Genomic DNA, 24686 nt, shown 5'->3' with positions numbered 1-24686 from the left:
TACTGCTTTCGCCAGATCATATCAAGCTCCCTAATGTTTATTAATGACATCCTGTGCACCCTATTGACAATGTGCTATTGTTTCCGAGGTTCTGCTTCAACACCAGTCTTGGAAAGCAGCCAAACCAGGAGCGACCGGGGACGCCAATATCACCCAGGGCTTTGTCATAGGTGACAATTTTCTTCTCCACCATTTATTATGGCAGATCTGGGAACATCAGTAATAAGCCACAAGGGCTTGATTGTCTGAGGAGCTGAGCACCCAGAATACCAAGCGGAGGATTTGCTTCAGGCAGGATGTGACAACTTTGATGTGACAGCTGTGGACAGTCCTGATGCTGCTTAGCACCTCCCAGGGCAGGGCTGGTGGAACCTCACCATACATCACCCCAGAGCTGAAGAATCAAGTGTCACTAATTAATTCAATACAGACAGAGACAGGAGTACATTGCAGTGGATCTCCCAGACTTTACCAAGTGCTCCAGAGCCAGGAACGCCAATTAACAAAAGTTATATTGAAGACTTCATTGAGGACCTCAGGGCTTGCTGCATTTGCCGCTGTTTCCCTGCTGATCTCTGCTGCTCCAGCCATGCTGGTTGCTCTGTGATCCATCAAGGACCAAACAAAGCCAGATGGCAAATGCAGAGGGCTAGATGCTCACAAGTGTCAGTAGAAGCAAAAGGCATGGAGCTGGGTTGGTGTGCACCAGGAGGGATTTCTAAAGGTAGCTCTGGCAGGTGCAGCACTGCAGCAGGTTGCTGACCAAAGGAGAGCACGTAGCGGGATCTCAGACTAAATTCATATAACACCCTACCCTGAAATGAATAAGACCTTGTATGCCAGGACTGTAAAGACAGGGCTCTGTGTAAGGTCTGCTTTATGAATTAGACTCCTGTGCTTAAATAAATTAAGTGAGCTGTCAGTATATTAAATGATTTAATGCCTTCTTCGGTTTTGCAGTGGAATCCTAATGAAAATACTCTTCAATATAAAATGCTGAATAAATGAAATGGTGAAGTGTTTTAATACACGGCCTGTTGTTACGGTGAACCACATTAAAGTAGTGTTTATCTCTATGGTAATGATGCCCTGGCTTTAAAAGAGTTTCTGCTGGTTCAGGCTTTTTCTGACAAAACATAAGCGTTGTGCTTAAGTTGTTCAGTTCAAAAGCATCTGCACAGTTCCTGGGCCAAAACCTGAAATCAATGGAAATCTTGTTGGCTGGCTAACGCAGAGCTGGATTAAATGGCATTTGGAGCAGAGGGCTCTTGCAGACTGAATTGGAGCTGCTGAAGAAGTTGCTGCCTGATGCCCTCTGCCCTGAGCAGGAGATACAGAAGTGTGTTTGGGGTTAGCTACTGCGGTTGGCAGCATCCCACAGGGCTGCCTCCTCCCCACTAATTCATAATCTGGATTATCTGCTGTGGCTCTCGGGTGCTGGTCACAGCAGCAAAGAGGTGGCAGGCGGTGGGGACAGCAGTGATGGCTTGAGTCATGCCAGAGCTAAATCCAGCACAGCTCAGGACCCAGAGTCCTTGGCAGTGCTCAGCATGGACAGCTAGCTCCGTGGTGTGGGCAGCAGGGTTCCAGCCCCCCAGCTTCAGGGATGAGGCCCTAAATTTACAGCTGGATAGATTTTGCTATTCAAGAATCACAGTGAAATCACGAATAAGCCGTGGAGGGGCTTAAAAGACTTTCTTTGCTGATCTCATTACAAGTTAACATAACAAATTGCATCTTTTTTATATCCTTTATATAAGGTAAAGACCTGCTTTAAAAGGTAAAGACCTTAGCAGAAGATAAAGTCCTTTATATATAAATCAATTATTAAACAACTTTAGTTGTCCCGCTTTTGGATATCAGTTCTTATCTAACCACCTCCACCCATCACAGTATTTCTTTGGAAGGAAAATTTTTTCCTGACAGTTTTCAGAGCTTGAAAACACAGAAATAATGTCCCAGTACCCAAAGAAAAAAAATTAACTTTTATATATAAATCAATTATTAAACAACTTTAGTTGTCCCGCTTTTGGATATCAGTTCTTATCTAACCACCTCCACCCATCACAGTATTTCTTTGGAAGGAAAATTTTTTCCTGACATTTTTCAGAGCTTGAAAACACAGAAATAATGTCCCAGTACCCAAAGAAAAAAAAAATTAACTTTTATATATATAACTCTTTGGTCCCCAGTGCATCTGGATGCACAGTAAGATGTCAGCTGGGGCCTCCAGACCAGTCCCAGGAGAAGTCAGTGGGTGGCTCCTGGAGCTGCCCGAGTGAGGGGTCTGCGGCCAGGGCTCCCGCTGAAGCATTTCCATGAAAGGAGAAATTTCAGCAGCTCCCAAACCAGAAAGCAGAGACATGGCGTTGCTCCTGCAGAAAGCCCCGCTGTGCACAATCGTGACGCTCTCTCATTCTGTGATTTCCTGGGCATAGATGAGTGTGTTATCAAACTACACATTTTTACTCACAGTTTTAGCAGCTTTTAAGGAATACAGATGTGTCACTTCCCTGAAAAGTCTATCAAACTAAAGCAGCAGACGGGGATCAGCAGGATTTAACTGGACCACTGGAACGCAGGTCCTTCATGTACTTGCTTTGAGCTGCTCTCTTTGGCACTGCATTTTGGGGTATTTATAGCAGAGGGATGTAGGCTGTGTTTATTTTATTTGGTTTTATAGTACTTTTCCAGCCTTTCCACTGGCAAAGACGAAGTACTAATAACACTGAGGTGTCTGCGTGAGTCTCTGCCAAGGCCAGACCAATAACTCTGAGAAAAGGGAATTGCCCCACTCAGTGCTCGCAGATGATGACTTAAATGCTCATTATTAGAAACAGTATAAAACCAAAGAAGGACCACCCCATCCATGCGGTGTGGGTGTCTCTATGCCGATTCACAGTGATCGTTGGTGGATCCAGGATATGGCTTAAAACAAAAAAAAACCCAGCATGATTTTGAAATGGCCAGCGATGATGAAACCATCTGTTGGGAAGTTGTTCTGATGTTACTTCTCCCAATTTAAAAAGCACACCCTTCCCAGTCTGAATTTAACTGTGTCAGCTTCTAGTCACTGGCTCTTTTTATAGCTCTGTCTATTAGATTGAAGAGCTCTTCCTTTCTGCATTTCTGTACCCTGTCTGAACACATCTGGGTTGTCATTAAGCCATCCCTTAACCTTCTCTTTGTTAAGCTAAGCGTATTGGGGTCCTTGAATCTGTCACTGTAAGGCATGTTTTGCAACGCTTCAGTCATTCTCGTGTGCCCTCTCCCATTCATCACCATCCTTCTTGAGTCACAGACACCAGAAATAGCTGCCGTGTCCCACTGGATGTTACACCGGAGATATTTCACTCCGCTATTCTTCCAAGTTTCCAGCGTTGTGTAATAGGATCCCTCCTCCCCCCGGTGAAATCCTGCTTCCTCGAAGTGTGGCTTCATGTGTGCCCACGTTAAACTGGCTGGTGTTTGCTTATATCTGGTTCACGAAAGATGCAGGTCTGAGGAAGAGACCGATCCACGTACCGACCGTGGTCCTACTCCAAGTCTTATCAGCAAACTTTGATTGTAATGAGTTTTGATTTTCTACCATTTGCTAAAAATGATGAACTGAAACACAGCCACTTGGGATGATTCTCTGATATGTTTGAACATATCAGTGGGGTTTGCATCCGTTTAGCCCATGCCGTGTTGATTTTACATTGTTTTAGCTTCCTAATAAATGAGACAACATTAAGTCAAATGCCTCGCAGAAGTCAAACGTAACACTGTTGATGAAATGTACTAAATCAATCAAATCTATAATCACATTCTTGAAAAATTATATCAATTTCATTTAATAAGATCTATTTTCCATTAACTCATGTTGATTGTAATTAATTATTCTCCTTAAATTGTTATTAATCAAGTCCCTTATCAGCTCTTCCATTATTTTTCACAAAATCAACATCAGACAATCAGATTTATAATTATGCAAGTCATCCCCCTCATCGACGTTTGTGCATTGGCACAAAGTCAGCGCTGCTTCAGTCTTCTGGAAAACTCCTCGCCTCGCAGACGCTGCCGGCCCGGGGTGCTCCTGGGACAGATTTTAAAACTCTCAGGCACTGAAGATTGAGGACTGCTGATCAAAAAAATCCTGTAGCTGTAGTAGCAGCTGTTTAACATCCTGAGTTGGAACTGAAGATATTTCACATCATCATATTACATTGCTACTCCACTTAGCTTTTTTCCCCCAAAATAGAGAGATTAAATATTTAGCGTCTGCCTTTTATGCATTCTTTTTTTAATGTCTGCTATTCTGTCTAGACAACTACTTTAGTCTCTCATATCTAAAGAGCACTTCCCTATTGCCCTCGGCTCTGCTAGCCATAGGTTTGACCTGACAGCCTTCTGCTTGGGGCTGGTTTACGTTCCTCATTACCCACTTTCCCTTCCTTCCTTTGAGTGAATGTAGACCTACTCTCACTCCCCTTTGAGCTTCTGTTTTTAACCAGAATAACCTCCTCTTTCTCCACGCTGAGACTTTACTAGATTCCCTAGAAGCCAGAGTGCTTTTAAACAAAGAGTTGCCAAATATCATTCACATCTTCTGTTTCAAATCCTCCAGGTGACCTGGCTTACAACACTGAAAAACAAAGGGACCTACTGTTGGCTCAGGCTTTCTTCTGTCTGTGCCCAGCACGTACAATTGAAACAGGGTCACCTCTGTGCTGGCTGTAGCTAGTTTTTGGATCTCGAATCGGTTCGCCAGCTGTCAAGATGATCCTGCAGAGGATCCCCCTGGTTTTGGTTAGGAAATGCTCTTCTATGACATTTAGAAATTCCCAGCAGCGTGAGCCCTCCAGCTCACATAATTCAAGTTGAGGTTCCCCAGGACAGCATAGGGAAATTTTCTTAAATATTATATAGATATTTGACTAAGGAGTCAGTGGGATTTGATGGTCTGAAGAAGCATCTTCTTTCAGCTTTTATTTGTATTTGAGGTCACTTTCTCTTAAGTTTCTAGTGGTGCTTGGAACGCAGCAATGTCACATCTGATATTGATTGTCCCTCCTGCACCTTCTTTGCCCACTCAGTTCTTTCTAAATAGGTTACAACTATTGATTTTAATATTCCAGGCACATGGATTTTCTCCCCAAGTTTAAGTCATGCTGTCCAGATAGAATTTGCACTCATAAATTAGTCGTTCCCACCTTTTTTTATTGCTCAGACTCGCCGCACTGCTGTACAGGCAATTAATGTTCTTCTCCTCACGTCCCTTGGTGTGTTCATTAGCTCTCGTCTCAGCATCTTCATTTTCTTCCTTCGGCCAGGGATGGGGATGGATGCTGAAGGATTTCTGTGCTGCTTCATGCTCTCCAGTGCCTGTTTCTGCCCATCCAGTCCAAGTCTCTTCTTCCAGAAAGGCCACCAGCCCAAAGAGCTAGCAGGAGAAACACAGCAGAAGGGAAAAACTCAGCCCAACCACCGCCAGTTGCAGCACAGATGCATTTCAGGCTCATCATGGCAGTGGATGCAGAATGACTCAAAAAACAATCTGTCGTACGTCTGCTTCAGATGGTCTCCAACCTCCTGATTTCTTCTGGCAGCCACTTCCCATATTCAGCTCCACCTGCTGTGGCTTTTCCCCAAGCACACACAAGCGCTTTTACGGGGCTGCCATAAAAACATCACATTTGGGGAATAATCTCACTTGCCTTTTGGTCCCCAGGAGATTTCCAGCGATTTTTACAAACCTCAGCGATGGGGGGCTAAGCCAAGAGAGAGGAAGAACTGTGCTTAGGGCACCCGCACATGTGGCTTGAGATCTGAAGGTTTCCTCTCATCTGCTCATCTCCTGCCTTTGGCACGTGCTTCAAGGTTGTGTTGGCTTGAATCCAGCCCAGGCCAAGCTGTGCTGACCACGTATCACGCTTGTGCTCATTTTAACTGGCTCTGTTGGAAAGTGAGAAAAAAACAACCAACCCTTTTCTTGCAGGTCCTAAAAATTTTGCAGCCAAGGGCTGGAACGGAGACTTCTGATGGTTTTGAAAAGTCTCCCATCTGGGTGATTTTATTTACAGCTGGTGCATGTTAATGTATTACTGTTATAGAATCACTGTTTCAGAGCAAAACCAAACCACAGCAATTCTCCAGATTCGGCCCTTGCTGGGCTCAGTGACTGGGGATGTGCCTGTCCCTGCTCTTGAAAATAACCCCCTCCATCTTCTTTAATCCAGCAGAGTATTTAGGGGAAAATCTGTGAGTAGAGAAGTAAAGAAGTACGAGAGAAGAGAGCAGAAAGTCTGAAAAATAAACAAGCTACAAAATGCCTCCAGGTTGCTCTAAATTATGCACCCCTACTGTTGGGAGATGTTCAAGGTTGTCTTTTCCTCAGCTCCCCTCCTGGATACTCACCTTCATTTTCTGGGACACCTCTGCGGTGGATTTATGGTTACTTTTCCTTCCCTTTCGCTGCCTTTTAAACAATTTCTTTGCTACCTTTTAAAATTCAGAACATGATGAGTGAGGTCCCCCCTCGGCTGAGCGGTGGGGGGGGAAAGGGATAAATGGTCTCTAGTAAGAGGTCAGTGCCTGCTGCAGGGCAAGCATCATCGCAAGTCCCTCGCAGTGGTTTCTCCCTGCTTGAGCCCAGGACAGACGGACGGTGCGGTGTCTGCAGGGATGCTGCACAGCCCTTGCTTGCTCACAGCCCTCGTCCATCGTTTGTGCAGAGCCAGGAGCTTCACTGGGACAAACTGAAGCTCCCTGCCTCTTGCCAAAAAATGTGGGGGCTGTTCTGGGAAAATGCCTGAGCTGCTCGTTTCCTTAATGCGATTGGCACTCGGTTCGGTTATGAATTTCATTTTAAATTGTAGCTTCTACGTTTTTTTTTTAATTAAAACCTCTAAATTTCATTAGTTTGCACTTACAAAAATAAACCTGGCATCAACCAGTAAGCTCTCCTGCGATGGTGTCATCAATTTACCCTGCCACTGAAGCAGCCCCGTGTCACGCCTGGCATGGTGACAGCACCCAACTTCAATACTGCGGCTGCCTGCAGTCACCTGCCCTGCCTGGAAGCGAAGAGGTACTTTCATGGACTTTTGTGATTAGGAACTTCGGTTTCAGGGTTTCAGGGAGGGAAAAAAAAAAAAAAAAGGAAGTTGATTGTAAATTTAATTTAATGCCTGCATCTTAGTCATTTCTGAACCATGGGTCATTAACCACACATTAGTACTGCTAGCCATTTTTCATAGGGGCTGCATCAGTGACACAGAGCACGGCTGCTGCATCCTGGAGCATCCTGCCTGTGACCCGTGGGCGTCTCAGGGTGGCGGGGGGCACCCACAGCCTCTGGGCTTGGCAGTTTTTTTACCAGGCGAATCCCAGAGGAGAGCCAGAACAGTGGCAGTCCTGAGTGCAAGTGTGGCTGATAGCATATAAACATACTGGGAGTGGTGACTTCTCCATATTTTACGTTAAAACACCTCCTTGTCTTATAAAATATCCCAGCTCCATTTCTTATCCTATCCCCATGCTCCTGTTCATTTTTAACCCTTGCAGCTAGGCAAAGGTTAAACAGTTTCAGGCTTCAGGAGTGTGGTCAAGGACTTGTCCAGCCCTAACAGAACAAGCGCTATTTGTTGCCAGCGCAAAATGAGGTTTTCTTCTAATGAAAAAGTCGCGTGTGTCTTGCAGCATGGAAGATAAATCTGTGAGCATGTGAAAGACCCATCCTGAGACATGCTTGTGCTGCCCGTGCTCAGCACCAGCCAGGGTCGCCCGAATGCCTGCGATGTCAGTCTGTCCGCAGGCTTGACAAACAGCCCGAGGAAGCCGGCTCCTTTAATAGGCTTCAGGGTTTTATTTATAGCCCCTTTGAATAAGTGCAGCTGATACTTAAGATCGGCAGATTTAATGACAGTGAGCTGGCGAAAGGCCAGGTCTGCAAATAGTGCCACTAAAAGTCTTCTCCGTCATAAAATTTGTTTAATGTAAGAAATCATATCGTGCAGGGTTTTGCCTGCCATTTTTATAATTAGCGGGAGAAATCTCCATTTCACTCCTAAGAGCAGCCAGCACTTTATGGGACGCGGCTGTCTTTCGGTGGTGGTTTTGAAATTTATCTCCACGTTTGGAGGGACTCTCGTGCTCTGCGTCCCGGGGGGAAGGGAACCTTTCCCACCCTGGCTCTCCTCGCGCTTCCCCAGAGATGTGGGGAACAGAAAAGAGCAGCAGGACCTGTGCCAGGCTGATCACAGAAGAGGAGAATCGCACCCTATATGTGCCAACCCCCAGGACCGAATCCTTGCCAAGGAGCCGCCAGCCCGTGCAGTGACATCCCTCTGAGATTTGACCAAAACCTCATCAACCTAAACAGAAAGGCAGCTCCCTGGCTGGGCAGGCAGGGGCTGGGCAGTTTGTGACCTATAGGCATGCAAAATGCATTGAAACCACTGCACTTTATTCTCACTTTGTCGACGTTTGATAACTTTGTGATACTTTTCTCTACAGGGCCACGTTAGACTTTTGCAACTATTCCCACTTTTTACAGACCTCTTGATCATATACAAAATCAGTGGCAAATTACCTTGAAATGAGTTATTTTATTCCCTTTTTCTCCTTCCTGTAATAGAACAGAAATGAGCTTGGGAGGTTTTGCTTACTAACCACAACAAATGACTAACAACGTATAGAACAGCGTACCGCATCTTATGGCCTGGCATCATCCCTGGCAGCATCGCTGCCGATGGCAGCGTGTCCCTGGGAACAGCCTTTGCAGGTGAGCATCTGCCCTGGGGCTTGCAGAGGGACCCCAGGCTGTGCTTGGGGGAGGAGGGAGATCTCCTCTTCCAGCCCAACCCACGGCCCACTCTGCTTCACAAAAGGCTTTGTTTGGTGTCGTACAGGTTTGCCCTCTCTGAGGGACCAGTGCCTTAAAAAACTATGCATTTAGGATAATAAAAAGCAAAGAAAATGCTAGTGAAAGTCAAGGGGTTGGAAATCCCGTTAGGTTTTTAATTTAGGTCTACAGATGCATTTCAGGAGCTCTCTGTCTGTGATCTAGATACTGGTCACCAACTTTTCTTTTCACTGTGGTCGCCCATCCAGCCTCCTCCATCAGCAGAAGAGCTGAGAAATAGGTCTTTGCTCATTTTATTTTCTGGAGGGGCCCTGTCCTCTACCTGCACACCTCTGGAGTGGCCGTCACCGCTCGCCTGTGTCCCGCATCACCTCTGTCCCATGGTAGCTCATGGGGCTGCAAGAGAGTCTGGAGGAGATGGGATTATTCTGGGAATCTTTATGGGAACAGCTTTCCCTGGTATTTTCACTGTATATATCCACTGGACCTCCTGCCATCTCAGCTATACATAGATTTTGGTCCAGCTCCCTCCCATTATAAAGATTAACCATGGGCGGGCCCCAGCCAGCTCTGTGATTTAGGTTACCCATTTCTGTAATGGACATAGCACTTGCCTGGCTGCGAGATGGGCTGATATTTATAGATACACTCTGGATCCCAGATAAAGTGCTGTATCTTTAGTTGAAGATGCGAGAGATGATTAGTGTCCTTTCCATGGGATATGGTTTAGAGTTGAGGTACTTCAGGAGTGCCTTAATGCCTTGCTGACCTGGGACCTACATTCAGAGGAAGCTTTAAAATTAAAAAAGGCAGGGGAAGGAAAATAATTGGGTGGACTGCGCTGAAAAAAGTGTTAGGCATGGCTGTTCCCTCAGTCTTTTTTTAATTTTTAGGCTTTTCCTATCACATTTTCCCTCCAGGAGGATGAAAAATTGAAAGAGCTGGGCAGACAGTATCTCCTCTTCAGATACAAGCGCGAGGTACACACATGGACATTTATTTACTGGAAGGAGGATAACTCCATCTTCACTTCACACGGAGAAGTGAATGTGTCTCCTTCAATTGCCTCTGTGCACATGGGGCCCAGAAAGCCACAAGGGGAGCTGCCAGTGCCAGGGGGGGTTCAAGCATGGGGAAAACGAAGCTAGTGCCCTTACAAGACAGCGCGTGCCCTATTTCCAGGTAACAACCGGGTGTGAAAGAGGCACCTTGTTGGCTGTATATGTCTTTAGACCTGAATTTCAGGCTTCGTTAGTCTTAGGGGTCCCTGGAGGGTCCTTTGTGCTGCCTGGGGGGATTTGACCTTGGGAGAGGTTCGCTGGTGCTGTGCAGGGCGGCTGCAGACTGTGGCTCGTGCTGTCTCCTGCGATGGCAGGATCTGTGCTGTGCCTGCCGGGATGCTCAGCCCGGCTCCGCATTGGCCAGGGCGCAGCTGTGAAATCCCCTTTGGGAGAGGTCAGTGCTGCTCAGGTGCAGCTGCTTTGTGGTGGCATCTAGGAGCGGTGCTCCAGCACGTCTGATAAATGAACCCTCCCCTGATGCTGTGCAAGTAAGTAGGGTCAGGCAGCTTTGCTTTTCACCAAACGCCTTCCTTCCAAATACACGTGAGAGGTGTTTGGAGTCATGTGATTAGCAATGGAGGCTGGCAGCTGTATTTTGAGCCCCAAAAAGGCATTTCAAGATTTTGAAATGGACTGCAAAAATCCTCCAAGAGACCTGACCCCCAAGCAACCAACATGTAGCAGCTTCAGCAACCCTCATTTCAGGGCACTGACTCTTTCTCCTGCTCTCAGTTAATGCTACAAATCCAGAGGCTTCTCCCAAAAAATGTATTAATTCAAGTGATTTCCCTGTACAGTTTTCACCCATGATCCAAACCCAGCGATCAGGAACGTACTCTTCCCACCCCATGTACCCTGGGGCGGTGCAAACCCACCTGCTCTGGAAGGGAGCGGGAGCTCCCAAAAGGATTTCAGGAGCTTTCTGGGATGCAAGGATGGATCCTGCACCCAAGGAGGATGATGGCCCCAGTCCCTCTGGGCTGTCCTGCAGCTGACGTGCACCCAGCAGAGATCTCCAGTGTTTGGTTACTTGGTACATGCAGACTTGCAGGGTGGTTTCATCAACTGGGTATTGTACTGATGTATAAAACTCGAGAACTACCTATTTAATGGAGGGCAGAGGGAGCAATCCAACAGATTATTCATAAAGACTCAATCCCGGTTGAACTTTGACAGAGCCCTGCTGTAGCCCTGTCCCCGTGCACCCGAGCACCTGTGCTACAGGAATGAATATCATAAAAATGCATCTGCAGCACGAATATCAGTATGGGCATCTGAAGTGAGCTCTGGTTGCATCACACTACCCGGCAGAGGAGGAGGTTTGAACTCTGAGCTTCGGACACCAGTTTGAACATGCCTGAGCTCCTCGGTACATGTGCCCAGGGGCTTATCCCTTCGCAGACACCAGTGCATCCCATGTCCCGTGCAAGGCACCGATGCAGCCTGAGTGTTAGCGATAAATAGTTACATCGAAATAACACATTTGCAGACCAAAAGTGATTTTTCTACAAAATCTACAATTTCAAGCAGTGAAAGCACCTGATCAGAGCATATTATGCTTTGCTAGCAGCATACAAATTGCGAGCAGAAAAGGGCATTTCACTCAGTAAAGCTGCAAGTTTTGCAATAAACTGAATTTTTCTGGCCCAAATTACTAATTGCAAATTAGTAGAATTTCTGGTAGAATGTCCTGTTTTTGCTGAACTAAAACCAACTGTGTAATATCCTCTTAGCCTACTGGGCTTATCTCCAGAGCTCAAAGCTGTTCAGCTTCCTTGTGTCTCTTCTCCTCTCATTTATTTTCCATACGATAAATAATAATAAAATGATTTTTAAAACAGAACAGGACAGAATTTTTCTTTTTTAGTGCACAGTTTGCTGGGGTAGGGGGGGAAGGCTAGAGAACCTGAACTATTATCAAGAATGCCACTCAAATTACAATATAATTGCCTGAAAAAAAAAATCTGGCAGCTAATTCTCATTGCAGTGCACATTTCTGTGCCTGTGACAAATGATTTCTAAAGTTAGACTCAAGGACACCAAGCTTCCAAGAGGTCATTCACCTACAGTATTTATTTTATTGCCATACCGAAAGAAGTTTTAAAACAGTTAAATTAAGAGGACAGGGGGGGGTAGAAGAAAAGCATGGATGATCTGAAAAAGATGGAAGTGTTTTGTTTTAAAAGGATTGACGCTCGGAGCCATAAAGTATGAAATACAGGAGGGAAAGCAGATTTGGGGCTAACCTACAATATCACATTAGACTTTAAAGCTGTTCCAACAGACTAAGCATTTGAGAAAGAATCGGAGCTGTTTGTGATAAGTTGCTCCTCTTATCGGCAAACTGTCATCCGTCTTGAGTGAGAACATTTTGTCCACCCTACCAAAACAAGTCAGAAAAATTGGATAAAAACAAAAATATAAATCAGAACGGTAGCTGGGAGCAGAACTGAAATGATGGCAATTTCCTGGCAAGGATCGCTGTACAGCTAAATGTCAGACGTCGCAGAAAGAATTATACTTTCGACTTGAGGTCAGGAATTATGTGCGAGCATGTGGTGGCCAGACCCCCGGCCAGCGCAGCCACCGCGGGACCCGCGTGGCCTCCTGTGACTGCCACGGTGGCTCCGTGGGCAGTGGTGCCAGCACGTGTCCTGGCTGCAAACTGGCTGGGAACACCGTGGCTCCCTCCCATCGCTGTCCCGCCGGAGGCTTTGCTCCTTCCCTGCCCAGCTCCACAGTGTGGACCTCCCATTGATTTCGACAGGGTCCACACTGCTGGATCAGACCCTTTCTGCTCGCAGGCACAAGCAGAAGGTGCCTGCAGCTTGCTGAGGGTCTCAAGGCAATCTTTGTGACTGGAGCTATGTGTTGCTGGAGTCGCCCTGCCCCGTGCCTGGCTCCCTGCAGACACTTTTCCATGGGAAAACTGGCTTGCAGATAACCATGAATTAAGTGCTTCCCAGGCTGTTTCTAAATCTAATTATTTCACTGCATTCCCAAAGTACGCCTGGAGCTACAGTGGCGGATGGAGAACGGAGATGCACCCTCGCCCTGGGTGTGTGCACGTGTGCAGGGTCGTGGGGACCAACTGCACCTGAAGTGCTGGGCTCCCCCTCTCCTCCGGGTCTCGTGCAGGGAAACCCCGCTCAGGTCAGGGGAAAGCAACAGGCTATGACCTGCTCCTTGTCAGTGATGACTATGGACAGCCCCTCTGTCCGCCCTCCCCTTCTCAGCCCTGTATGGGGACTCATTTAGCTGCACCCACAGTTCTCAGCGCTTCATGTCCTCAGGCCAAGGGGATGGTGCATGGGGATATCAGGGGCACATGTGTGCCTCTGGAGCATGGAAAAATATCTAGGGACATGGGCACGATATCATGGCAGCACCTTGGCATTTGAGCTGGAGGCAAAGCGGGGTGTCCGTAACACCACCAGGGATGAGCCGTGTTCATCATCTCCAGGCAGGAGCTCGGCAGCCCAGGAGAGCGGACATTGCTTCGCGCTCGAGGCATGCACCAAATTTAGACAGGGAGCAGCAGGAGGCCCAGGGACCTCGATGTCCGGGGCAGCACAGGTGGAGGGCAGCCACAGTGCAGCCCGCCAGCCCTTCCCCCGTGCTGCACCTGATGTTCCCAAGTGTTTTTCTCCTTCACTTCAACACATTTAACACTGTGTTCCCATCGCAGCAGCCAAGCTGATATCACTGGAGGCAAGACCTGAATCAGATCCTGAAAAAATCAGCTATTTAGATGCACCAGAGGTGCTGTGCTCTTGGCAGCAGTTAAACCACAAGACACCCAATTGCAATTCGGAAACAGAGGTACAACAAGGGGAGATTTGGAGACACCCTTTTACAAAATCACCGAATGGGAAAAGAGAGATGCTGGGCAGAAATGAGGCATGTGGTCCGTCAGGTCGTGAGTTGTAAAGACATGGCAATATCAAAGGCTTGGGCAGCCTGGGGAGGAGAGCAGCACCTTCAAAAGCAGGTGAGGTGCGAGACTCTTCTCTGCCCCTAGTAAATGAGCAGCTGAAGGGGAATCACTGGAAAACCCCCCCAAACCCTTTGCAGGCGGGGAAGGGGGAGCTGGAGTTGCTACAAGGTCTCACAGCCCCCAGCGCCAACTCCCTGCCCAACCTGCCCCAAGGTCACTGCACCCCAGCACCCAGAAAACCCCTTCCCTGGCCCCCAGTGCTGCAAGAGTGGAAGCATCCGATACAGCTGGCTTGTTGGGGTTGTGTTATGCTGGTGTGCTCAGCTTTAATTTGGATTTGAATTTTTTTTTTTTTTTTTTAATATTATTCATTTTGCAACAGTTTGGTGCCCAGGGCACTGCAAGTGCTTGTGTAAATCCAGGTGGATGAGCAATATCTGAGCCTTTGCTTTAACGCAACTGGGAGCAAAATGTCCTAACACACGAAGGCTGGATTGCCGGGTACTGCAAAGCCCTGGTACAAGTGCCGACAGCAAATGCCCATCTCAGAAATACTAAGTGGTTTGTAACAGGGAGACTGGGATAAGGGACAACAATTTATTCCCTTTTGGAAATATCCCAACAGCAAGGACATCAGAGCTGCCCTTTAAGCAGAAGCTGGTGAGAGGCTGGCGCAAACTCATCTTGTAAGAGTATCATCTAATGCACATTTTGTTGCAAGAGGAGGGGTGACTCAGGCAAAGGTTAATCAAGGCTGGGCCATGAACCTAGCACATATATACACCACATTTGCAGCGGTGTGGGTGCATATATATCTCTCTTTCACATAAGCAGGTATTTAGTTATCTATGGCATGTAGGCTGGGGAGCAGACAGGCTCTCCTCTCACCACAGTGGGGTGTGGGATGCCACACAAATTCTCTCCTTCCCTTCTCTGGAAATCCTGGCAAGCCCACGGGAGCCTGCAGTTAATCAGCGCCGCGTTGCTGTGCACCACTGTGGGCAGCAGAACTTCACTGCGGCGTTTTGGGAAGCCCTGGAACAGCCATAGCCCAGAAGACCACATTCTCCCCAGCAGCCCAGGGATGGCTGAGGGCTCAGCCCCTCATGGGCTTCGTCTGCAGGGTCCTGTGCTTGCTGATGAGACCTTCCAGCCCCATTTAGAAGAACTTTATTGTCTTTTTTTTTTGCATTGTAATGCCCTAACATGATGGTTGGAATGAAAAAGCTGGAAGATCAGCCGGGTCACAGCCAGTCCCTCTCTGCTGTCAGACACGCAGCAGAGCTCAACTTCTGCTTTGGTTTCTTTTGGTTGTGCTGTTTGTTTGCTTGCAAGGATTATCATATTCCCTGCCTGTATTGCACCACTGACAATAAATCAAAGCAGCCCAGGCCCAAATTTTTTAAGAGATTTCCCGAAGGGAATGTCAATTACCTTTCCCTTCCAGCACCGCCGATGTCCTTTGGCACTTACAAATCCCAGTTTTATTTTGAGAAATGCAGCCACTTGCTCTAATTATTCAGCCTGCACTTAAGACGAGCAAAAAAAAAAAAAAAAAAATTTAGTAGGTAAACTTGAAAAGACAAGGGGTGGTTTAAATTGGTATGGCTCTGTGACTCCAGGCATGAAGAATTGCAACCTCTAACAAAGACAGTCTGTGTGTATGAAATGGTTTGTGTGTGAAGGTATGGAAGGGGTGGGAGAACATTGTAGACTAACTCTTGAGGTCTCATTTTGGGTAAAATTCCCATCTGAGGCAGCTGGGATTGCTTTTGCTGCTGGGGATTTGGTTAGAGAAAATAGTGCCATGACCTGGATGGGTATTTCTCTCTCTGCCCAGCACAGTTACTATATTCAAGCCCACTGAGAGCTTTCCTGCACTGGTGGATGTGGCATCATCAGCTTTGGAAGGGGAAACTCAAGAGCCTTTGGGTCCAGAAGAGGGTGGAGGAGAGGCTTCCTTCCCCTGATCTGCCATCACCACAGGGACCAAAGGGTCCTCCTGGTGCTGGTGTGTAAAGGCAGGGAATTCCCCAGGGAGGAACTGCTCTCCTCTGCCCTTGGGTGACGTGTTCCCCTCTCAGCACCTGTCCTCCAGGTGCTTTGTCTCACTCCATCCCCACCCCTTCCCCAGCCCTGTCTTCATGGGCTGCCACACTCTCCACATTTAGATGCCAGTCTGTCCTTGCTCATTGCTATTCTCCGCCCATCTCCTTAGCTCAGCCTAGTTTCAAATGCTGATGCTTTGTCAAGGTGCCAGGATGCCCTGGTGGAGGTGAAGATTGGTAGATCGATGCCATGAATGCCTCCCAGAGCATGAGCATCTCCACATATCTTGTGCCTGGAGAGAGGGACCAGCCCCAGGGCTTGGAGGTGCTGAGGACTCTCCCTGCAGCAGCACTTGCAGATTTGCAGCCCCACCTCAGCTGCCAGCTTTTCTCCAGCACTTGGCTTTTCCCTGGGCTCACCAGCCCAGCTATGAGCACTGTGGTATTTGGGAACCAACAGCCTTAGTTATCTTTTAAATCTCATTATCCTCTTTCCTATGATCCCCTCTTTGCCTCTCCCTGTAATTCTTTGTAGCACCACCACGTTCCCAGACAGCTTGCATGCAAGCCACGTGGGATTTTCATCTAAGTCACCCCAAAAGCAAGGACAAAATCCAAGGTTCATCACTCCTGAATCACAACCAGAACACAGGCAATGGCACCAACTGCAAACAGAAGATGCAAATGCTTTTGTAGAAATATCTCTGCCAAGAACATGCCCCATTGCTGGCAGAGGGGTTCAAGGGCTTCCCAGGGATTTCCAGCCTGGTCCCATGGGAGGAAGAAGTGCTATCATCTTGGGACACAGTCTGGCTTTTGTGGTTTGTATTATTTGTAAGGAAAATAACCTTGTTTGTCCCACACCAGCTTGCTCTGAAATCTCAGAAATTAGGTGTCATTACTAAGTGTCATTACTCTGTGGGCATAAAGTCATACCTAGCCAGCGATCCAGCTATCTGCAGATAGATGAGAAGGATAATTTGATTCCATCTTTGGAAATGTCAGACTTTATGGGTGAATAAAATACATTCCATTTTCTTCTGTTTGTCAATATTGGGTGAAAACAGACTAGAAATTTCTTATAAATGGGTAGTGTCAAGAGAGAGGCAATCTATTTGTTACCCCTAGCATATGCCCAGCACTGCTGTGGCAGTCACAGACACCTCTGCATAGTGTGTAAGAACCAAGTAAAGCAACAAAACAAGGCACAGATGGAAGAAAGAGTAACCTCTGATACCTCTCCATTCACAGCTATTGCTGTACAAGTAGGTCCAGGTCCTGCAGTCAATAATCGTGGTCACACAAAACAAGATGGTCTCAAAGTCACTGCAAATTCTTGGTTTTGAAGGGAAATTTGAAGACCCTTGTAAGGATGTGCTCACCTGAGCTCTGAGCCAAAGGCAAAGCAGAGTCCTGAGGCTGCATAAAAGGAGCCCCATGCCCTGCAGAGCAGCTGAGCCCCCGATCGGTCGCCCGTGGCCAGAGCAAGAGGGGGGAGATGGGGCTGGTCCAGTGAAACGCAGGTTGCTCATGTGCTTGAACTGCCAAGCCCAAGCCAGGTCAAAATCTGGGCATGCAGAAAGGATGCGGTCCCTGACAGCATGATAATGGCAACGGGAGAGATTTCAGGAAGGAGAATAGAATAGCAGTGAATGAACTTTTCAGATAAATTATAGCTAAAGAGGAGTGAAACATTATAGTTTCAATTACTGCTGTGCCCAGCCACGCAGGTAGTAATTCAAACAAGAAACAATTGGTGGATTGTCACCCTCAAATCAGACACATACCATTTAATTCCATTTACTGAGGGTTCACTGACTGTATTTTGAATCAAATACAGCCATTAATGTGCAAAGATCTGAAAAATGCATGTGTCCCTTTTACAAATGTGACAGCGAGACACTAATTCCTGTAAAACCCTTTTTCTTCAGGTTGGGCTGTTCCTATTGCCTTTAGTTATGCAGATATTACTTATTAAAAGTTCCAGTATGCCAAGCTAGATTTTTTGAAATGGCTTGTGCCTTTTTGTTCAGGGCACATGAAAAGCATGGCCAAATCCAGTCTTATATTCCATCATCCAAACTTAACAAATTGATTTGAATGCAGGAAAAGCTATTTTCATTAAAACAATTAAATCCTTACTATTATTGCAGCATCTGGCTACTACAGCACAAATATAATTAATCAGTTACAGGAGCTAAAAGCTTTCAGATAGAATTGCTCTAATATTTGCCCCATGCAATGGGCAGGATGGATGACGTGCACCGGGCTTCTTTGTGGGCAATACCGCTGCCTACATAAAAACCTGTCATGTTCATAAAGTGAATATTACTGTGCTGCCCTGTTTTGCTCCAGCAGAAAAGCAATGCATACCTATGGGCAGAGCGAGTGGGAGAAATGGTGCTTGGGATGAGAAGAGCTGGCATCTTCCCCAGGCGATGTGTCTTTCCCTGCACGGCCGTCACGGGGTGCATGTGACCCTGGCTGGGTTTTGCATCGTTTGAACCGTGCAATGGCACTACACAAAGCTAGATCTATGCCCTCTCTTATCCAAGAAACAATTTAATGGGTGAAAAAGTCCTGTTCAGTGTGATATGGTGGAATGTTTTTGGCACAAAGAGTTTGGGGATCATCTACAGAGTGCTTTTGCTTTCCTTTTTAAAATAATATCTGCATGTATCCCATGCGTCTACACTGTCACACGCTCTCCATGGGGCCACGAAGTGTGTTGCCTAATAAAAACAGACCTTTCCATGAAACTGCACTTGCCCTTCTGATCTGGTTGAGATTGCATCAAAGGGCAGATTGTTTAAATATAATTTCACTGGTTATTGAGTGGGTCATCAGAATGGGATATGAAATTTCAAAGGCTTTTCTCCTCCTGCTCTTCACATCATTCCAGGTCACACTTCCCTACAGGTGCTCCCTGTTGACTCAAGGACACTTCCCGGCAGCAGAATATCAAAGGAGCAGGGATGAACAGGCCAGCTCATCCTACACATTTTAAATTGCTTAAAAAGACCCAGAAGCCTTTTTGCAAAGAGAGTCTGTGGCAGGAACTGAAATCACTGCTCAGCATGTGGCTTAGACAAACAGAGTGGTCATTAGTGACTGTTGTCATTGTCACACCGGTGTAGACTGTTAATTCAGCACAGGAGTCATTAAAAACAAGCCTCAGTGGAGAGAGGGGCTTTTGTAAATGCTAGATGACTTGGCAAAAAATGAAGAAGACCCTCAATATCCTACGTTGCTCTGCTTGTAAATTCAGAACAAAAACTCCCCGGAGTTTGCTGGGGACAGCATTAGGCACTAATGATTTTCTTATGTGGAAAACCGTTAAAACCCAGCCCTGCTTTTCCTCACCCCATAACCAAGCTAAGCTCACCGGTCATTCAAGACGTCCGTCTCTTCCCGGAGGATGTCACCACTTCCAAAGCTTTCACCCCGACTTTGCTCCTGGGTTGAGAAGGTGCTATCACTGTCCCCGGTGCTTCTGCCAACCTGTGCCACCAGCTCAGGGGGACATCTGGCTCCATCGAGCCCCCACTTTGTGACTATTCCCACGTGTCTGAGGGCAAAAGGCTCAGTCTGGTCCCACTCCTGCTCCAATCCGAGCCTCAGGGCTTTAATTGCCTCTGAGCCCACAATGAAAGAGCAGCATCAGCCATACTGCATGGGTGTCCCTCCGTTAGAGTTCCTCCTACCAGGTGCTTTTAATTTATTTTTATTTCCAGCAGCGATAATTGAGTTATCAATTTTGTGCTCTTTTGGGCCATATGCAAAGAGATCAGAGAGATATTTTATGCACCTAATTATAGATTATTTTTATATATTTTTATATATATATTTTTATATATTACCCAGAGCTATAAAACCACAGAGAGACAGATCCAGAAAACGTGTCGTGAGGTGCTCTGTGTCCTCTCCATCTCTACTGACTTCTCCCTATTGCTCCCTTAGACTCCAGGCTGAACATCCTCCAAACAGAAGAGTTGTCAAAAGCAAGGGACATCTATTTCCCCACAGGATAAAATCTTTCCCCACCCCAGCAGAGAGCTGCTTAAAAATTAAATTCAACTTATACTTAAACGATCTGTTTAAGCCTTTAGCACCTCATAGAGTCAGGCTGAGATATATTCAATTTCTGTGCAGTCTGGCTATGATCTGGCTCGTAACGGTGGCCTGGGGTCCTGCTGAGGAGTGAAAAATGTTATTTTCTTTCTTACTTCTGTTTTTTGGGGGCTTGCATTTGGTGTGGCCCTTCATGCCCCCGCTAGCTCCCCACTTCCCAGGTCCGGCTGCAGTGCTGCAGAGCCACCCTCCAGCCCATGTGGGTCCGAGCTGCCTTCAGCATCCGCAGATCAGCCAGAGCTGCCTGGAGCACACTGCAGTGCAGAGCAAGTGCTAAAGTCCAGCAGATCCTATTTTTATATTTACGGAAAGAGATGGGAATCGTCTCTGTGTCGGTATTAGGTTTCTGGTGGTGACATGAAGAGGCCATCCAAGATGTATGACCTAGCAAATGTACTGTAATGCACACATCACATTTGTTCTCCGAGTAAATAGATATTGTCTAGGGTACATTACATCTGTGCTTTCATGTTTAATTTAATGTAAGTGAACTGCCTTAATTTCTCTAAATTGTAGTAATAAACATAATGCTAACAGTGATATTGCTAATAATTTATTTTGCAAGTGATTAATCAACAACGAACTATTTTAATTACCTGTTTTGAAATGCCAAACTCTAAACTAATTATGTGTCATTATATGAATTCATATGTATGTGTGTATATATATATATACACACACATACATATGAATTCCAAGGCTAATTAAAATGAATAAACCGTCGGACTTGGTGAATTCATAGAGCTGAGGGGGGATCTGCTCTCCCCTGCTCTTCTGCCTTTTTGCATTTCATCCTCAGCACCAAGAGAATTAGATTCCAGTGCTTTAAGCAAGTCATTTCTGCTCCTGAAAAATATATTACTCGGAGAAAGTAGCAAACTCCCTGGCTCCCACACTGCAAACAGAAATGCTGCTGCCTGGTGTGGGCAGGGCAGTGGCTGGTGGGAGCGGGGTGGGAAGCGTGGGCCGCAGCGCTTCTGCCAGGGGGAAATGCAGAGTGGGAGTCCTTCGAGTGGTCTCTGTGCCGGACCTCGCAGCTCCCTGGAAATAAAACCAAATGGGAACTCGAACGGGGGAGAAGGAGATGATGCGCATTCCGTGTCCTCAATTGTTCACAACAATTTTTGGAGGGAAATTGGCGTTGACATTAACAGATTTGGGGCACAACCAAAGAGTTTTCCTTTTTGGCTGGGACTGGAGCTGCATCTAGAGATGCTACAAGGCACAAAGCTGACAGCATTGGGGTATTTAGCCGCAGGAGCATCCTCAGGTGCCCCAAGACAAGGCTGGGCAGAAAGGGGAGACAATCTCTTTGCATTAAGATTCAAGTCCAGAGCTCGCAGCCAGGAGGTCCCCAGCCATCCAGCACTGGCCCGACGAGCAGCAGTGGTCCCCAGCAGGTTGGTGCTCCCACGGCACGTGCAGCACAAAGGGGCAGGGGAGCTGCGGGGGAGCGAATCTCTACCTGAGGGATAGGGAGCAAGACAGTCCTAACGGCTTGTAGCACCGGCTTCAAGAACAGGATGATTAATGAGAGCAATGGCACAAAGGAACCAGAAACTAAGTAATGAGACCTTTATTTGATACATAATACCACTGGGACCCTATAAAGAGAATACCAGCAGCAGGGCTAAGTTTCCTCGGTTTGGGAATGCATCAGGAAGGGGGAAAGTATTGCTGACTTTGCAGTCAAACGCCTGGGCTGTACACAACTGGGGCTGCAGCGTTGTTCAAAGTAAGCCTGGGACATGTTAATTTGGTCGTATATTTTCAGGTGGTGGAAAGACATCCTGACTTTTGATTTACTGTGCTGCGCGGTTCTATGCAATGTTGTGGGTTTAAAATGCAGTGTCCAGAGCCTGATTCAGTCACCTGATGGTTGAATTCCAGCTGGGAGATGAAGAAGCCATTATACACATAACAAGAACTTCCAGCCAAAAATTACTTATGGTTTCAATTGAAGGAGAAGAAGTTGCTGATAGTTTAGGTACGGATGTCAGAAACACAGCAGTTAACAGCAGAGACGAATGAGAGATTGGGAGGTGATAACTTAGATAAATTGGTGTCTCATCCATATTAAGGAGACAGCTCATCCTCGGTTGCTGCCGGATGACATGAACAGTGGAGCGTATATGGATACTAAAATACATTGGTCTTAAAGTTAAATCCCCAAGAACCATCAGAAATAAGTCTCAGAAGCCAAAGTGAGATCTGATGCACACTGCAAAAATATGCAGTCTGTCAGAGCACACTGCTCTCTCCATATAACTTCCACCGTTTGTGGGACAATTATAGAGAAAACGATACTGTGATCTGTAAAGCAGTTCCTGGAGTGGTTTTATTCACTAACTCAATGCTATGCATAATCATTGCCAGCAACATCTCCAGAGGTGTGTGCATAATAGAGAGACATCAAGTCAATGAGTCAAAACATCAGAAAATAAAATTCAGATGAACATCGCATTCGAAAATGATATCATCTGTCATTTAACACTGTCTGAAGACCTCCTTATTGAAATAATACATCTAAACCAAAAGTTACCCCAGGCGGTAATACCATATTGCACTGTGTTTAGGATCTACCAGGAATCGGGGTTTTCTGCAACTTGAGCTGGCTGCCAAAGAAGGCGAGCAAGGGTTATAAGCCCTACAGGGTTCTTCAAACTGAAGCACCCAAAAGACTTGTAGAGGAGAACCGCAGGGTGCTGGGACGGTCTGTTCCTCTCGTGTACCCTCTTCAAAACCTGCCAAGGTCAGTAGTGACCCCCCAGCGCCACCCATTGCCTTTGTTGTATAGATGTGTATAATTATTTTTCTTTTAAGACCCAAATTAGCCTCTAAAAAAGGCATTGTATCCAAATGCAAAATTAGTTTGCCCAAGCTGACATCACACTTCACCGGATTAGAGCCTTCATTCTTCCTGTTCCAAAACACCCATCGAGATAAGAAGTTTCCCTTTTTGAAAATGCAGGTCTGGAAGACCTTTAAATCCCCTAACTAAATTCTTATCATGCCGATTTCCCAAAGCACCATGTATAGCATCATCTCTGCACTACAGCTTGAAAGGAACAATTCCCTGCAGATGCATGCATCCAAGGCCAGGAATATCTGCTCCAAATATCCTTTGGCAGGGATATCACAGCATGGACCATAAGGCAAGCATGTATATGTACATATATATGCATATTTTTCTAGTATATACACACACACACATGTATTTCTTAAAAAACAAGACTTTTGTTCTAGGCTTGATTTTTCTCTTAAACCCTATGAAATCATAGCCTATCCTGTTGTACTAAAGGATAATAAAAAAATTGCCAGGTTGGTTATAATTTCCCACAAGTTCCTAGTTGTAGGTACGGGGAGAAGGATAGTTTTGCTCTCCCCTTTTTGCTAGCTGCCTGGACCTCCGCAGCAGCAGCGAGCGCAGGTCCCCGCTGCGGCGGCGGTGCTCCCACCCCGCGTGCGGGCAGTCGTGGGTGGGAGGAGTGAGCGCCGTGTAATGAGTCCGAGTTGCTCCAGGGTGTGAGAATGAGCAATGAGCATCTCTGCTGGAAGCAAAATCAGGAACTTGGGTGAGCTTTGCCACTTAGACAGCAAATCACCGGGTGTGCTTGAGGGTTCATTTTTCATTGGAAAACACCGGTGAAAGGAGTACTTTGCTGCTTATCTCTTTATTGCTCATCAGTGCTTCTTTGCCCTTCATTTCTTGGAAAAGGCATGGTGCTTAAATGGGTTGAAGGGTGGCCTCTGTGAAAGAACTAAGCCACCTCTTTAATCCCAAAGGCTTCGTAAAGGGTTCATTTTGCTCTCCGGGAAAATCTCTGTCTACCCAGTTCACTCGCCTCCCTCTCTCCCCCATCCATCTAGGTTGCCTCGTCTGTATCTGAAGGCGTGCTTGCCATCCTTTGAAGAGGTAGTCTCCTCTAAAAAATCAATAGTTAACATTGTCTTTAAATAGTCTGACATTTACCTTTACTGCAGTTTTCATTTCTTTCTGGGAGTGCTCAGATATTTGTATTACGCATGTACATTCCTTATTTCTCTGCCTGTAGCCACCGACCAGGAGCTTTGCAAGGATGGCAATCCTGGTGTTGTAGCTCACAGCCACAAATAAGGAGACTTTAGCAAGATAATTGAGAGGACTGGAACTCACTAATAGAAGCATCTTTAATTTATGGAAGACATCAAGTGAGAATAATTACAAGCAAAAGGGTAGCATAAATCCCTGAAGAAAATACATCCTGAATGCAGTTTTCCCAACAAGCAAATCTGGATTCTGGCCCAAAGGTCAAAAATAAAAGACCATGAGCTTCAACCTCCCAAGCCATCCACCTTTCCTTTCCCCTCTTGTCAAGAAATTGTCTAGGGGTTCATTTAGAAAGCTGTTTGTTCAGAGTAGGGCCGTTTGCAATCTGGGAAAGTTAAGCAAATTAGCAGAATTATTAGGTAAGAGGCAATTCTCCACAGCCTGCAAAGTAACTGCTTGTTAAATTAGCTCACACGAGAGAGTTGCCCTGATCAAATGATGGTTGCAGTGTTTGCAGAGAGAAGGCTGTGCAGGCATTTTCTTTGAAACAACACTGCTGTACTCCAGCTGAAAAATAAAAAAGGGGAGTTTGTGCAGATTCCCTGGCAGGCTGGGCCAGGCTCCTTGCACA

The 24686-nt window shown here is 46.4% G+C and overlaps 1 long non-coding RNA gene across 1 annotated transcript in view; it reads right to left on the bottom strand.

The window, feature by feature from the left end:
• Window positions 1-3823: 3823 nt before the first annotated feature.
• The window catches only part of LOC103919309, a 46249-nt gene continuing 25386 nt past the window's right edge, over window positions 3824-24686 (bottom strand). Inside the window, exon 3 of the long non-coding RNA XR_663741.1 lies at window positions 3824-5425. This is a non-coding gene — a long non-coding RNA (uncharacterized LOC103919309). The remainder of the gene's footprint in view (window positions 5426-24686) is intronic.

This window comes from Pygoscelis adeliae, unplaced genomic scaffold (genome assembly GCF_000699105.1).
Source record: "Pygoscelis adeliae isolate BGI_AS28 unplaced genomic scaffold, ASM69910v1 Scaffold286, whole genome shotgun sequence".
NCBI lineage: Eukaryota > Metazoa > Chordata > Aves > Sphenisciformes > Spheniscidae > Pygoscelis > Pygoscelis adeliae.
Note: the sequence above shows the minus strand (reverse complement) of the source record. Positions and strands in the feature narration are given on the sequence as shown.